Raw genomic sequence first — 14,688 nt, 5'->3', positions numbered from 1 at the left:
CCTTGTGGGTGGCCCCCCCCAAAATTAAACTGTATCTGTAGGAAGGAGTAGTATTTTGGTGGATGAATGTTCAGTGTTGTAATCTGTAAAATTCAACTATATTCTCATCCTTGATCGTGTTATTGATCCAATTACTATTTCCTTTATTGTGAAATACTCAAATTTACCATTGAATAGAAATATTTTACGGATGTACTACTTACCAATATTCACAAAAACACAAGCGCATACACACAAAAGCAGCAACATACTACTTTCAAAAATGTCACTGAGTGACAGTTGTATCAAGAACTTTTTAGCTGAAAATTAATTTTTTTCCCTAATAGGTATAAAAAGTTTCAAGTTGTGGGACTTCAGAGAAAACATGGAAAGGTGTTCATTTCATCTGCAAGAATATAATTTTTCTCACAATGCCAATACTTTCAAGATAGTTGTTTGCTAAGAATACAGAAATATTGATTGTAACATCTAGAATAAGAATGTATACCCATGGCCTAGACCAGAGCATAAATAGATGACACATTTTATAATCATTCACTATTTAGGATGCGAATACTAAGCATATTTTTTTCTGTGGGGCATTGCTTGCTCCTCAAAGACAATCTGCAAATATCCTCCCAGCACTTGAATGATAAATAAATTCTTCTCATTAACAGTTGGTAGGAAACATTTTTCCGTAAACACATCTTAGGCATCTCTTACACATTACAAACAGCTGCTACAATTTGCCGTGATGTTTAGTGCCCCCTCATAAAAGAAAATCCGTGACTCTAGTCTCCAGTGTAACCAGGATATTTTCACATACCCTGTGAAGAAGCCAATTCTCAGAATCATCCATCTTAATATTCCAGTTTTATTCCAGGAATAGGCAAGATAAGAAGTAAGACATTTCGTGTCACTTTAGGATATTATCATGTAATTCTCGGGTAATAAAGAATTCATAAGTGATCCAATAGGGGAAAGTTCATTTACATTCTCTCCAGAGAGTTTTATCTCTTCAGATGTGACCTTGTATAATTAAATACATTTCAAATATCTAGAGAAATGGCAGCTAAGCAGACAATGGAATTCTTCATTTTATGTGGGACTGAAATAAAGGGAAATTAAATTATAAGGAGCAGTCAATGTGATAGAAGATAAAAGGTTCCACTGAAATTCTTTCTATCTGATCTTATTCATTAGCGCTTATAGGAAGACAATTGTATCATGTGCAGTGTAACTTGATTTTAAAACTGGCACTTCATTTCATTAAATCTTCTCCGAAAGGACTCCAATGAAGTGTCCCAGACACTCATCTGTAAATGTTACTTTAATTCAGATAATTCATCTATGTAGTTAGACCAAACGTTGGGAATGCTTCTCTTTAAAATAGACCTTTCAGTGAAAAAAAATACAGTTCTCTGTGTCACAATTGAAATTTTGCTTAAATGTATCAAGAAAGATGATTAAAACCATATCTAAAATATTTCTTAAAAGACAGATCTTGAAAGAAACACTAAGGGCATTACATTTGAATTAATTTTCATAATAAAAGAAATCATTAAAAGACACAAATGTCACTTTATCGGAATACTTTAAAACTCGCATTCTCCTAACTTATAACTTATTATTGTCTTCATGGGTTTATCCTTTTCCTCCATTCTCTGGTTATCAGAGATATAGTTTGACTATAATCAATTTAATTAGGAGAATGAGAGTTTTAATTGTGTTGATTCTTACCAAATTGTCATTTACAATGTATTTTATGCGATTTAGCCTATCTTATTATGACAAATAGTACATGTACAGAAACATATATAATTGTTGTTCTGTATTCAGCTAAATAACTTATTGCAAACCCAGTGTTCATGTAACTATTACCTAAGTCAAGAAAACAAACATTACAGCATCCTGAATCCCTCTCTTGATTGCTTCGAATAACCCTTCTTTCTCCGTTTCATAAGGCAACTACTATCCTGGTGTTTATGATAATAAATTCCTACTCTTACTTGTATATAATTTTATCACCTAAGCTTACACTGTCTCTGTCTGAATTTATATAAACAGAATTTATGTTAATTTTGTTGAACATTATGTTTGCAAGATCTGTGATGCACTTTATTTCATGCACCTTGGTTGCCGAATCACATGTCACAGTATGTCCGTGCATCTACTGCCTGGCAGTGCCCACAGACCTGAACAGGAGTGGGGCTGCCCCAGCTTTCCTGGGGCTACAGAGACTGCAGGGCCCAAGTGAAGGGACATGAGTAATAATCGTGGGCCATCTGTACATTTCTTTCTGTGAAGTGCCTTCACTCTAGTGCCCAGTGTTTATCCTTTTCTTGTAGATTTTGTAAGGACTCTTTGTATATTCCAATTCAAGCCTTTTGTAAGGTCTAAGTTATTGCATTCTTCTTCCCATCGTCTGTATGAATCAGCTGGGGCTGCCATAACAAAATATTGGTGGCTATAACACCAGAACTTGGTTACTTACAGTCCAGTTTTTCTGGAGACTGGAAGGTCCACGACCAAGTTCTGGCAGGGTTCAGGTTCTGGGGCCCTTTACTTCCTAGCTTGCAGATGGCCTCTTTCTCACTATGTCCTGTCATGGCAGAGAGAGAAGGGTAGCAAGCTCCCTGATATCTTTATAAGGTCACTAATCCCTTCACAAGGGCCCCACCCTCCTCTTCTGAACCTAATTACCTCCCAAAGTTCACATCTCCAAATATCCTAATATTAGGGACTAGGAAGTTAGGACATCAACATACAGACACAGTCCACCCTATAGCACATGCCATTTCTTCATTTTGCACTCTGAGCAGGGTCTCCAACTTGTCTTTGTATCCTTTTCTTTAAAATTCTTATTATTGCACAATATAATATACATTCTGAATGGTGTGTGCAAAAAAAAAAAGATAATACTATTCCAGAATTTATCATAAAAATAAGTCTCAGATAAACATCACCCAGGTCAAGAAGTAGGACCTTGTTAATACTTTGGAAGCCCACTCATAACCACGTCAAATCTTTGCCCTTTCTCTCCCAAAAGCAACCTGAGTTCTGCAATAATTACATTCTTAATTTTCCTTATAGCTTTTCCACCTTGACATGCATGCCTCTAATTTATCTTTAAGTTTTGCCTTTTTTAAGTGTCATAGAAATGAAGTGGTATAGTAACTCTGCTCACCAGAATGGAAACTTGCTCAGTATGTGTTTGTGAGTAGCTATACTTTATTCATTTGTATCACTGTGTACCATTCCATTGTATGAATACTGCACAATGCATTTGTTCTTCCTTCTATTTGTAGACCTTGTTAGATTTCCCATTTGGGAACATTAGGAACAGTGCTGCTGTGAACATCCCAGTACAGATCTCTTGGTGCACATGTAAACACATTTCTAATGTGCACATTACTTTGTGCAAATGCATTATATATTCTGAATATGAACCTTTGTTAGTCACCTATCATTCAAGTTATTTATGGTGTAAATCTCTTCCCCACCTTCATCTTCCTATGGCATTCCCTTAATTGCATGTTTGGATTTAAAAAAATAATTCTAACACACCATTGTAAATCAGCTATACTTCAATAAAAAAATTAATTTAAAATAATTTTCAATTTCAATGTGGCTAAATAATTATCTTTTCCTTCCTAGCTAGTATTATTTGTCCTGATTAATAATATTTCCCTGTCTGATGTCAAGAAAATTATTTCCTGTATTTTGTCAGCTTTATTTTGTCTTTCATGTTTATCTAAACCATATTCTAAGTCTAAATTTATCTAAATCATAAATTTTAAATTATCTAAATCACAGTCTACCTGTGTGGTGTGAGGTAGGAAGCAAGTGTCATTTTTCAATATTGATATGTAATTGTTCTATATTACTTAAAAAGCTACTTTCCCTACTGCTTTCCAATTATATAAATCGTCTCTCAGTTCTTTATCTCATGATATTTGTCTTTATTTGTGCCAATAATATAGTTTTTATTGTAGCTCTATGACGAATATTGCTATTTATTACAAAAGATCCTCTCTTTTGTTTTTCATTCTTAACAAGTATCAGCTAAAAATGGACCATTTGCATTTCCACCCAGGTATCTTAGGATCAGCTTCTCAAGTTCCCCAAAACTTGTTTTAGGAAACTTGACATCTTTACAGTATTGAATCTCTCAATCATAAAATATGGTATTCATTTAGTTTATGTCTTTTTTATTTTTTAAATTTTGGGTGTGGAGTTGTTATACTACTTTTGCTAGATCTGATGCTTTGGAAATGTCTTTTTTTTTTTTTTTTTTTTTTTTTTTTGGCTTTTAGGGCCGCACTCATGGCATATGGAAGTTCCCAGGCTAGGGGTTGAATTGAAGTTGCAGCTGCCAGACTACACCACAGAAATGCAGAATCCAAGCTGTGTCTGTGATCCACATGGCAATGCCGGAACCTTAGCCCACTGAGCAAGGCCAGGGATTAAACCCATGTCCTCATGGATACCAGTCAGGTTTCTTTCTGTTGAGCACCGCCATGGGAACTCTGTATTTCTTTTTGTTAAATTTATTGCACTACCTAGAAGCTGTAACACAGTGGTGAATAGAAGTATTACCTTGATGGTCTGTTGTGCACAACTGAGCAATAATTCCCTGCTTGGCCAAAACTAGCTGTTAAGTAACTTTATTTTTAACGGTAAATTGTAATCTGATCTTCAGTAAATAGCAAATACCCATTTGTATCTTTTCATTTATGTAAAAATGTGAATTGTGCCACAACCTTTGAGTTGTAAGATATACCATATATACTTTAAAAATTGTTTTAAGTAAAATGCTACTGATCTCAGCAGAGTCCTGGGCTTCTTGTACCTCCTCACTGTAACTCTATGAGGTAAGATGCTTTAAGAGCCCCATCTCATCATTGAAGCCCAGGCGAGGAAACAGATTCAGAGAAGTGTAGGAATATCCTCAAGGTCACAGGTGTCAGTGGTGAGGCTGGGACCAAGCACTGGCAGTCAAACCAGGCTTCTCCCTTTAAATGGTGATGGTGTAAGTGCTATGCTTCATATTTAGATAGAGCACCTATTTATTCACATAAAATGCTATGTGAACCCGTTGGCAAGTTTTGCTTCAAATTGTTTCAAATTTATCTTTGGTTTTCAGGAGTAGTTTTGAACCCAACTCCAAGCCATCACGTGGAGAAATGAGAACCATGGCCAGTGTGGAATTTGAGCACAATTTTCATGTTACGGTTTTATCCAGAATCCTGTTATTGGACCCTTTACTCTTTGTTGACCTGCATGTATCATGTTCAGAGATGTTAGTTCCATCCTCACCTCTCACTTTCTTCTAATCCCTGTCCTTCCACTCAACAAGAATGCCTCCACCCCCACCCTATCCATATGCATGAGCTATGACTTTTGGGAGGTAGCCTGACAAAGAAAGATATCTGCCCTCACTTTACAGTAAAATGTCACCAGAAACCAGAGCAGGTGCTGCATTATGTTGACAGTGACAGTTTCTGGGTGGGTGCAGTCACCAGAGGAATATTCTATCACTTTGTTATTTCACAAGGGTTTTGACAGATATCTCACCTTCCTTTTGCTACTGTGTAATTACATACCAAATAACCACAAATCTGAATCACGGCAATACAAGAGCGACATGCAAGGTAAATGAGGTAATTTTAAAGTAATTTCTTTGTATATGAGGTAAAGGGAAGAATCATAATAAGATCGTAATGGGGATACTTTTGCATGCAAAGTAGATTTTGTGGTGACACATCTCATTTAGAATTCCAAGCCCACTGAGAGACTTTTCCTTCCACTGACAGAGTAGCTGATTGTGGGCGCTGACCCCAGGTTACAGGAAAGAGAGGGAAATAAGCTGCTTGCACATGGACTGATCTGCTCACAATTCCTATACATTACTTTCACATAAATGACCTGGCAAAGACTGAAAAGACAGCTGGTTGACTATAAGAGATACATAGATATGTCCTAGGAGATTATAGATTCTTGTTAGCCAAGGGAATGAGGACACTGCCAAGGTCATTGGGAGTGTACTCTGTGAAGTAGCCTGTGCACACCTTCTCAGGGTCTGGGTTGCTTGTGGAATGTTCTCTTGTCAATGCACTACACTTCTTTCCATGTAATCAGGTTTTGAGTTGCTTTTAAGAGCCTTCATGCCTTGAAGAGCCCATTGCAATACTTTGATCTTGGGCACTTAAAATGAATGCATTTATATGTCTGGTTTAGTAAGTTATGGTTCTAGGGAAAATCCAAAGCACTATCTTTCTCCTATTTCATTTATAAATTTTCAGTGTGTTTGAACAAGTTTCAGGCTTCTCCAGTGAGGCTGAGACATTATAGTTTTGTTATTTTCCACAAATTAGATGTGTCAGCCCCTTATGTAGTGGGATTGCTATTTCTGTCATCAACAGTTTAGCTTGGCAACTGACAATGGATTAATCTCCAAAATACAAACATCTCACAGTTTTATGTCAAAAAACCAAACAACCCAATTAAAAATGGTCAGAATATCTAAATGGACATTTATCCAAAGATAACATATGAACAAAAAGCACATGAAAAGATGTTCAACATCACTAATTATTAGAGAAATGCAAATCAAACCTACAATGAGGTATCAATGCATACCCATCAGAATGGCCATCATTCAAAGTCTACAAATAATAAATACTGGAGAGGGTGCAGAGAAAAGAGAACCATCCTACACTGTTTGGTGGGAATGTAAGCTGGTGCAACCATTATGGAGAAAAGTATGGGGATTCCTTAAAAACTCAGTGTAGAACAACTGTGTGACCCAGCAATCCAGTTACCAGTTAGTTTTCAGATAAAGGAGATGTATGTGTCTGTGTGATGTCATAGAATGTTTTAATAGCATTTTTTCTTGCAAAATGTACCCTCTAATGAACTAAAATATACACCTGTATCATAAGAAACTTAGGGCCAAAAAAAATTATGTGTGCAGCATACACGCAAAATTAGAATCCCTAACTCATTGTACACCCTAAATTACTGGGCTAGAGATGCTCCAGGGAAGTCTGGCTTTCTTTCCACTTAAAATGCTTCCATAAACCTAGAGGTCACTGCAGACTCTAAGTATCCTTAATGACTGTTCCTGTCCCTTCCCAAGTGGTATTCCAGAATTAAAACCACCCCCACCCCCTGCCCAGGAAAGGCACCTGGTCCAAGATATGCCTCCTCCCAAGACTAATCTTTAAAGACTCAGTCCTCTTCAGGTCACCTACACATGAAATGCTTCTCTTTTTAACAAATATTCACTTTAAAGATAAAGAGTTAAACCATTTGCCTACCCTCTCTGGTCCTAGAGCATTCAACTCCATTTCTACCATTTAGATGTCATCTTAGTTTTATTATGTAATTAATACTTTTAATATACAACATATGTAAGTAATTAATTCTTGGCTTTTAATAAGACAAACCATAGTGTCACCTACTACCCTATCTTCCTATTCCTGCAGCCTTTGACAAGTGCCTTTTTCTCTTGAATCCATTTTCTTATAAATAAGGATATTTGTGGTTCCTCTGGAGGTATTAGAAGATTCAATATATAAGGCACCCCTAACTAATTTTGATTTTAAAGCATCAGTAGCTTCCTGTTATTGATGATAATCTCACAATCTGAATTATCTATGTTTTTAAGGATACATTATGCAATAGGAAAATAGGAAAAAAATAATATATTTACTATATATAAGTAGAAAATGTTTAGCTTTTCAAGGAAAAATAACATGTTAGCCAACTTACACAATTTTCTGAATGTAAATTTTCCTAGAAAGTTTAAACACCTGTCATCGCACCTGCTGTGTGGCATAAACAAGAAACAGCTGATTGTAAGTTGGATCATGATGAAAACTCCATCACAGTTTTAGGTATAGGAAGCTCTTGGTTCCTCTGCATCAGCTATTTGACTGGTGTGTATTTAAATGACACCTGTGGGAGTTCCCGTCGTGGCTCAGTGTTTAACGAATCCAACTAGGAACCATGATGTTGCGGGTTTGCTCCCTGGCCTCGCTCAGTGGGTTAAGGATCTGGCATTGCCCTGAGCAGACGTAGCTCGGATCCTGCGTTGCTGTGGCTGTGGCGTTGTCGGTGGCTACAGCTCCGATTAGACCCCTAACCTGGGAACCTCCATATGCCACCGGAAGTGGCCCTAGAAAAGGAAAAAATAATAATAATACTTATGAATATAAATTTAAAATAAATAAATAAATAAATGACACCTGTGGCCATCAATAGAGTTAACACAGTGGAAGAGCCCCAGAATGGTATGAGACCTTGATAGGTTTTTAGAAAGTCCATTATATTTCAGGGAGCGTTCCAACTTTTTCTCAGGAAAACCACTTATTGCAGTTGTCTGTGGCAAATGCATTCTTCAGATCAGAGTGGAGCTGTAGCAGGCAGCAAAAAAAAATGGGTCATGCAAGAGTAAATGAAAAGGCTCACAGCCATCTGTATGGGCTCTCTCCAAAGAGCTGAAAAATGCTGCATGGAATTAAGAACTAGAATTTTCTCCAAGCTTTCATTAGCTGTTTCACGGCTTAAAGAGCCATGTGATTCTTTTCTGATCTGGCCAGAAGTCTGAAAGTTATCAAAGAATTGGACGTGCTAAAGGAAGTGTGCAAGTCTTAAAACTACAGTCACTCAAAATTTCTGGAGAGGTAACCATCATAAGGATGAGTAACCAGATCAATTAAATCACATTCCTGTTTCAATTCACTAAAATTATCCAGGGAATAAGGAACAGACAATTTGAAAACTGGAGCAATCGTGTTCTTTAGTTTGACAGCTGGTGTTTAATTTATCTCATGCGAATCTGTGACTATCTACTTCTTTCTTAGTCAATACAATGGAGTTACTTAACACTATTAGCATGAATGGATTTGTAACATCTCTGCAACACAGATTTTTTTTTTTTTTTCAGAGTGAAGGATCATTCTGCCTACTAGAACATTCTATCTGGTCTGTATGTAAATACTTCAGTGACCATTAAGCCACCTTATTTGTTTCTTTCTCAGAAGTCATCCTCATTAGTCTTGAAAACAAACATAGTATAAGCAAATCTTTCCAAAAGTGATCATTTTAGGAGTTCCCATCATGGTGCAGTGGTTAACAAATCTCACTAGGAACCATGAGGTTGCAAGTTCGATCTCTGGCCTCACTCAGTGGGTTAAGGATCCATGTTGCTATGAGCTGTGGTGTAGGTTGCAGATTCGGTTCAGATCCCATGTTGCTGTGGCTGTGGCATAGGCCGGCGGCTATAGCTCCGATTAGACCACTAGCCTGGGAATCTCCATATGCCAAGGGAGCAGCCCTAGAAAAGGCAAAAAGACCAAAAAAAAAAAAAAAAAAAAAGTGATCATTTTAATTGCACTTGAGTTATCAGAATATTCCAGAATATTTCCTGTACTATCAATACTGTGTTTTGTTTTTCACATGCTTCTCATTTTGTATGAATTCTCTCCAGTGTCTTTCTTGGAAAATGTTACCATCAGTATTCAGGTGCTTAACAGAGAGCCAAGAATAAAAGCCACCAGGTTAGAATCCAGTCCAAATGGGGTAAAAATCAACCAAAAAAGCCCAGTGGATTCCTGGACAGCCACTCAAGAGTGATGTTTAGAAGCAGAACCAGCTACCTCACCGCCCTACCCATTGCAAAATGAGAATCTTTGGTTCCCTGTTCAAAAAGCAGGAAAAAGGAAAAAAAAATTCTTTTTTAAATTAAAATACGAAGCATTTTCTCTTCTTCTACAGCCACTCTCCACCTGTAGTGGTAGCTTTTTATTTGTGTTGATACCCCTCACACTTGGGGATATTTTCTAAGCAGACCCTCACAGGCAGTGGAGACTCTGCCCTGCAACTTGGTGCTTGTCACCCACCATCTAGCATGTCCTCCCCCCAACCCCTGCTCCCTCACCCAGCGGTCAGCAGCCTGGCTGAGTCATGGGAACTTAATCCAGCTAGTCTTCTCCCTTCCCAGGCTCTCCACCAGAAACCAGTGGATGAATAATGCCCAGGATGGCAACCTCTGCCCCAGGCTGCACTCAGCATGTTGATGTGAGTGGGCCAGAGGTTCAGCCCTATTGGTTGCCCCCAAAATGCACAGCAGTGCTGACAACCCAGGGGTTGGAGAAGAATCACCCTCTAATTAGGAACACAAAGCCAGTTTATTTGTCCCAGCAGTTCTGCCCAATCAGAGTTCATCTTTGGAACTGGCCTACAATTTCTGCAAAAAATAGGTAAATAAATGCATTGCTTCAGCGTCACACTGGTTTTCACTGCGAAAGTCTGTTAGCCAGGCAGACAATCTATTTTCCACAGATTTACCTCTGAATTACTTTCACACTCTGTTCTCAAAAGGCAATTTTTTTTATCACTGACAATATGAAAAAGAAGAGCTGCCACATTATTATACACTTTCCTGAACTATTTTAGAGAAGACAATATACATTAAGATACAAATAGGAAGCAAATAAAGCCATCTCAGGGCCATACAAGATGGAAAAGAATTAACGGTGTAATCCAAGGAAGAATTTTTTACCTGAAAGTGCTCAAAGGACAGGGGTAATACTACCTGAACCATTACACTCAGAGATCCTTATATTCCCTGGAACTAATGATCATCAGAATCAAAAAGATAATCTGTAATGGATATTGGTGAAGATTCCCAGACTAGGAAAAATGTACATAAATGACTTTTATGTTTCCTTCTAAGGGTACTTTTTATCATGGCAACTTATCCCCATCAACTGCATCAATATATGTGATCATTATCAGCATCATCTTTACCATCATTCTCACTCAGAAGACATGGTGGTTGTCATCATCGTCAGTATCTCTTGATTTATTCATACAGATATGCTACTAAATTTTCATCTGTGGACATGGAATAAAGTAAGGTTGAGCTTGATGGAGTTTTTATTGTTTCAGCATTTTTTTCCCCCTCTTCCATCAATATAATTCTTCCTGCTAATCTGGAAAATATGTTTTCCTCAAAGAGAAGGGAAAGATAAGTCTCTCTCTACTTCAGTGTTTCCAACCATGTATCAATTTACAGCAATTAAATTGCAGGAGAAAAGGAACATTCTAGGGCTTAGGGTCAGAAGACAAGGCATCAATCCCAGCTCAACCCAACTGTACAACCTTTATCCAATCATCTCACTTTTTAGAAAGAGGTTAAACTTGACCATCCCTAAGGTCCTTTGCAATTCTGAAACTATGAACCTGACTGAATTAGCTTACCACAATCAGAACTACGTCAATTGTGTGCTGCGAGTGGAATAAGATGGATAACTCAGCCACACGTTCTATCTATGTTGCAAGCAATGTTTCATGTGCTTGATGCATATTATCTCATTTAATTCTCACCAAAGCCCTAGCAGCTAGGTATCAGTGTCCCCATTTTAGAAATTGAAAACCTTGGGTAGAACGATGTTAGGGGACCTGTCAATGATCATTTAGTGAGTAACCATTCTGTACCAGAAAACTATTTTTCACTTTCAGTATTCGACAAAAAGACAGGAAATGCTCAACACTTTATTATGAAAAAGGTTTGGTATTAGTTGACTTTGCCTAGCTGTAGCTAACAAAAGCATTCTGTAGGTAGGTATACTCAGTCTATCTTTGAATTAACAGTATTTCCAACTGATGATGGGTTTATTGGGATATAATCTCATCAAAAGTCAGGGAAGAGCTAAATGGTCAACAGGTATACCCTATTGACATGTGTGTATGTTCTCAGGATAGACAATAACTAGTTTTCAAGAGGACTTGATGGCATTATTTGTCACACATGCTTAACCCTAAATTTACTTGGTAGGTGGAGTGGCCATCAGTGCTAGTGAACTGGCGTTATGTAAAGGAAAACTCACCATTCCACATCTTTATTATAGGAGGAAGTTATGGGGTAAGGTGTCCATCCATATCAGGCTTCTACCCCTCTCCCCAGAAACTAGGAGATGGGGGCCTCCTCCTCAGGGATCACATTTGAAAGAGCTAGTTCTCAGGTCCTTGATAAGACCTTCCTGTATCTTAAAGCTGACAAGGGGCTTATTTACTTTTGAAAAGAGGAGATACATTTCAAAGAGGCAAAGAAGAACTTACAATGCTCTAGGAAAAGGGAGGGTGGACTGAAGGGGGTGGGGGCAGGGTCTCTTCTTTTTCATTTGTGTTTGCTTTACACTGCCTACTGCCAGTATTGGACATGGAGAAGTTATACAGGACTATGCCACCTGCTTGGTTTTTCTCTCAGATATTAAAGGGAGATTTGAAGGTGAGGATAAGGCACTACCTGGATAATACTATTAATTTACATTTGTAAAGGGTTTTCCATGTTCCAAAGTGCTAGCATTATTTAGTATCCGAATTTATTGGATTCTCACCACTCTGTGAAAAACATTAAAACTACCTTTCTTTTTGTATTTCTATTTTTATGCAAAAGCAGATTCAGAGAAGTAGACACACTACCAAGAATCAAAGCCAGGCATCCCTTCAAGGAGCTGGTTTCCTTAGCTCCAGCCAGAGTTTCCATCTTTTCCAGCAACTCTAAAAAGATCCTTTCCATCTTTTCCAGTCTGTCACATGGCTCCCAATGGTCAGGGTCAGTCTCTCCCTCTACAGGACAAATGAGGAAAGTCTTCAAGAACCAGATTGACATCTGTTTCTATGTCTCCTTGTCTCTTGCCCTTTCTGTCTTCTCTGGTTTTCCTGATCCCAACTCATTTCAAACACAAGGCAATCATCTTCATGTTACGCTTTTACACACCACTGGCTTTTGGTGTCCCATCTCTGATTTGGGTCTAGTCTTCAATGTTCTCTTTCCCCTTTTGTTTTTTTTTTTCCCCTGCTTTTTTAGGGCTGTGCCCAGGCTAGGGGACAAATCAGAGCTACAGCTGCCGGCCTACACCATAGCCACAGTGGGATCTGAGCCTCATCTGCGACCTACACCACAGCTCAAGGCAACACCAGATTCCCAACCCACTGAGCAAGACCAGGGATCAAACATGAATCCTCATGAATTCTAGTTGGATTCATTTCTGCTGCACCTCAAAGAGAACTCCCTGTTCTCTTCCTCTTTGATTCTCCCAATCCAACTTCCCACCCATTATAAAGGCACAGCCCTTACTATCCACCACAGTCCTCATTCCAACTCACTTGCCCCACACAACTAGGACTAGGCCCAGGAAAGAGCAGTTGAATGGATGAATAGGACCACTTTTAACGGAGCAATTACATTCTTTCCTTCTCCTCCCAAACCTAGGTTTTGTCTCCCTCTTCTAAAGAAGAGGATTTATGGAAAATACAAATTTTCCCCCCACATAATCCTTTTGATATTTTTTTGTCTTTTTAGGGCCACACCCACAGCATATGGAGGTTCCAGGCTGGGGGTCTAATCGGACCTGTAGCCACTGGCCTACACCAGAGCCACAGCAATGCCAGATCCTTAACCCACTGAGCGAGGCCAAGGATTGAACCTGCAACCTCATGGTTCCTAATTGGATTCATTTCCACTGCACCATAATGGGAACTCCCTGATAATTTTTTAAAATGTGTTGGTACTTTCAGTAAAGTACAGATACTTTTGCTTTTCTAATGTGAATAGATCTTAAATGATTCTTCTAACATTCCAGCGCTACCATATGCACAGAAAGGATGTAAGACATAACTGTGGAATTGTATGTGCGCAGAAATAAACCCCAAACACATTCACATAGAGACCTGTGAAATCTAACTATCCATCTGTTTCATATTACTCAGGGATTCTAGATGTTCCGCCTTCCTGAGACTTTGAATTTTGCTTCCTGAATCACGAATTATACTTGTGCAAAAGCACTCCAAGTTTTCCCCATTTCTATCAGGAAATGTACAGTCACAGAGGGAGACAAGAGATTTATGCATGCCTGTATGTTCTACCATTTAGGTACTGTGATATATACTTAATGAACTTACATTTCCATCTTCAGTACTTTCCTCTTCCAGTGCATAATTCTTAAAAATGCATGCATCTTGGTAATGTGATTTATAATAATTTTAGTTCTAAGAAATAAGTGTTAAATGGACAACACAGCCATTACTCAGCATACAACTGGGGGAGCAACTAGAGCACAAGTGGGTAATAGGACATCATCACTACAGCGATTCAGAGCACCCAAGGCTAGCAAGTCACCTTAGGTTCACCACTGTGATTTATCTCACTACTCCTAAGAGCTGTGAAGGAAAGAGGTGATGATGTGTGGAGGAGAGAAAGCAAGTGAACCCCAGGGCTACTTCTGACTTAGTGCCAGAAGATAGAAATTATGATGTCCCAGGCTCTCCTCTCTCCAATTCATCTTCCATTTGGAAATAAGTTATCTTCCCAATTAACCACCATAGTTCTACTCTATCCCAGCTCAAGAACCTTGTGTCAATCTCTGCAGCCTATGCAGTGAATTCCTAAACATGCCTGGAAGAGAAAGCACTCCAAAACTTTGCCCTTTCCCTTATTCCAGAGATGAAAGCCTGGCCGCTTTGCCACAATCATTTGCCCTTGTGTTTATTTCCTCAGTTTAAACCCCTGGAAAGCATGACCATCTTAGATCATGGAGCTCCATACACAATGGGCCTTTGATAAAAGGATGGTGGTTGCAGGAATGAAGACATCAAAGAAGCAATGTGTATGTTGACTCGCATTCACTCTGACAG

At 38.5% G+C, this 14,688-nt stretch overlaps 1 protein-coding gene and 2 long non-coding RNA genes across 9 annotated transcripts in view; 1 reads left to right on the top strand and 2 right to left on the bottom strand.

The window, feature by feature from the left end:
* Positions 1–14,688, top strand: part of GALNTL6 (polypeptide N-acetylgalactosaminyltransferase-like 6) — a 1,214,871-nt gene that overhangs the window by 725,093 nt on the left and 475,090 nt on the right. The gene's annotated exons all lie outside the window — the stretch shown is intronic.
* The window catches only part of LOC110256615, a 227,038-nt gene that overhangs the window by 84,467 nt on the left and 127,883 nt on the right, over positions 1–14,688 (bottom strand). The gene's annotated exons all lie outside the window — the stretch shown is intronic.
* LOC110256617 lies at positions 834–2,705 on the bottom strand. The gene is made up of 2 exons (XR_002338376.1): positions 2,474–2,705; positions 834–1,374 (listed from the first exon to the last, which is right to left on the bottom strand). It is a non-coding gene; the product is annotated as an uncharacterized LOC110256617 (long non-coding RNA).

The sequence above is a fragment of the Sus scrofa genome, chromosome 14 (assembly GCF_000003025.6).
Source record: "Sus scrofa isolate TJ Tabasco breed Duroc chromosome 14, Sscrofa11.1, whole genome shotgun sequence".
Lineage (NCBI taxonomy): Eukaryota > Metazoa > Chordata > Mammalia > Artiodactyla > Suidae > Sus > Sus scrofa.
This window is presented reverse-complemented; position numbering and strand designations above follow the sequence as displayed.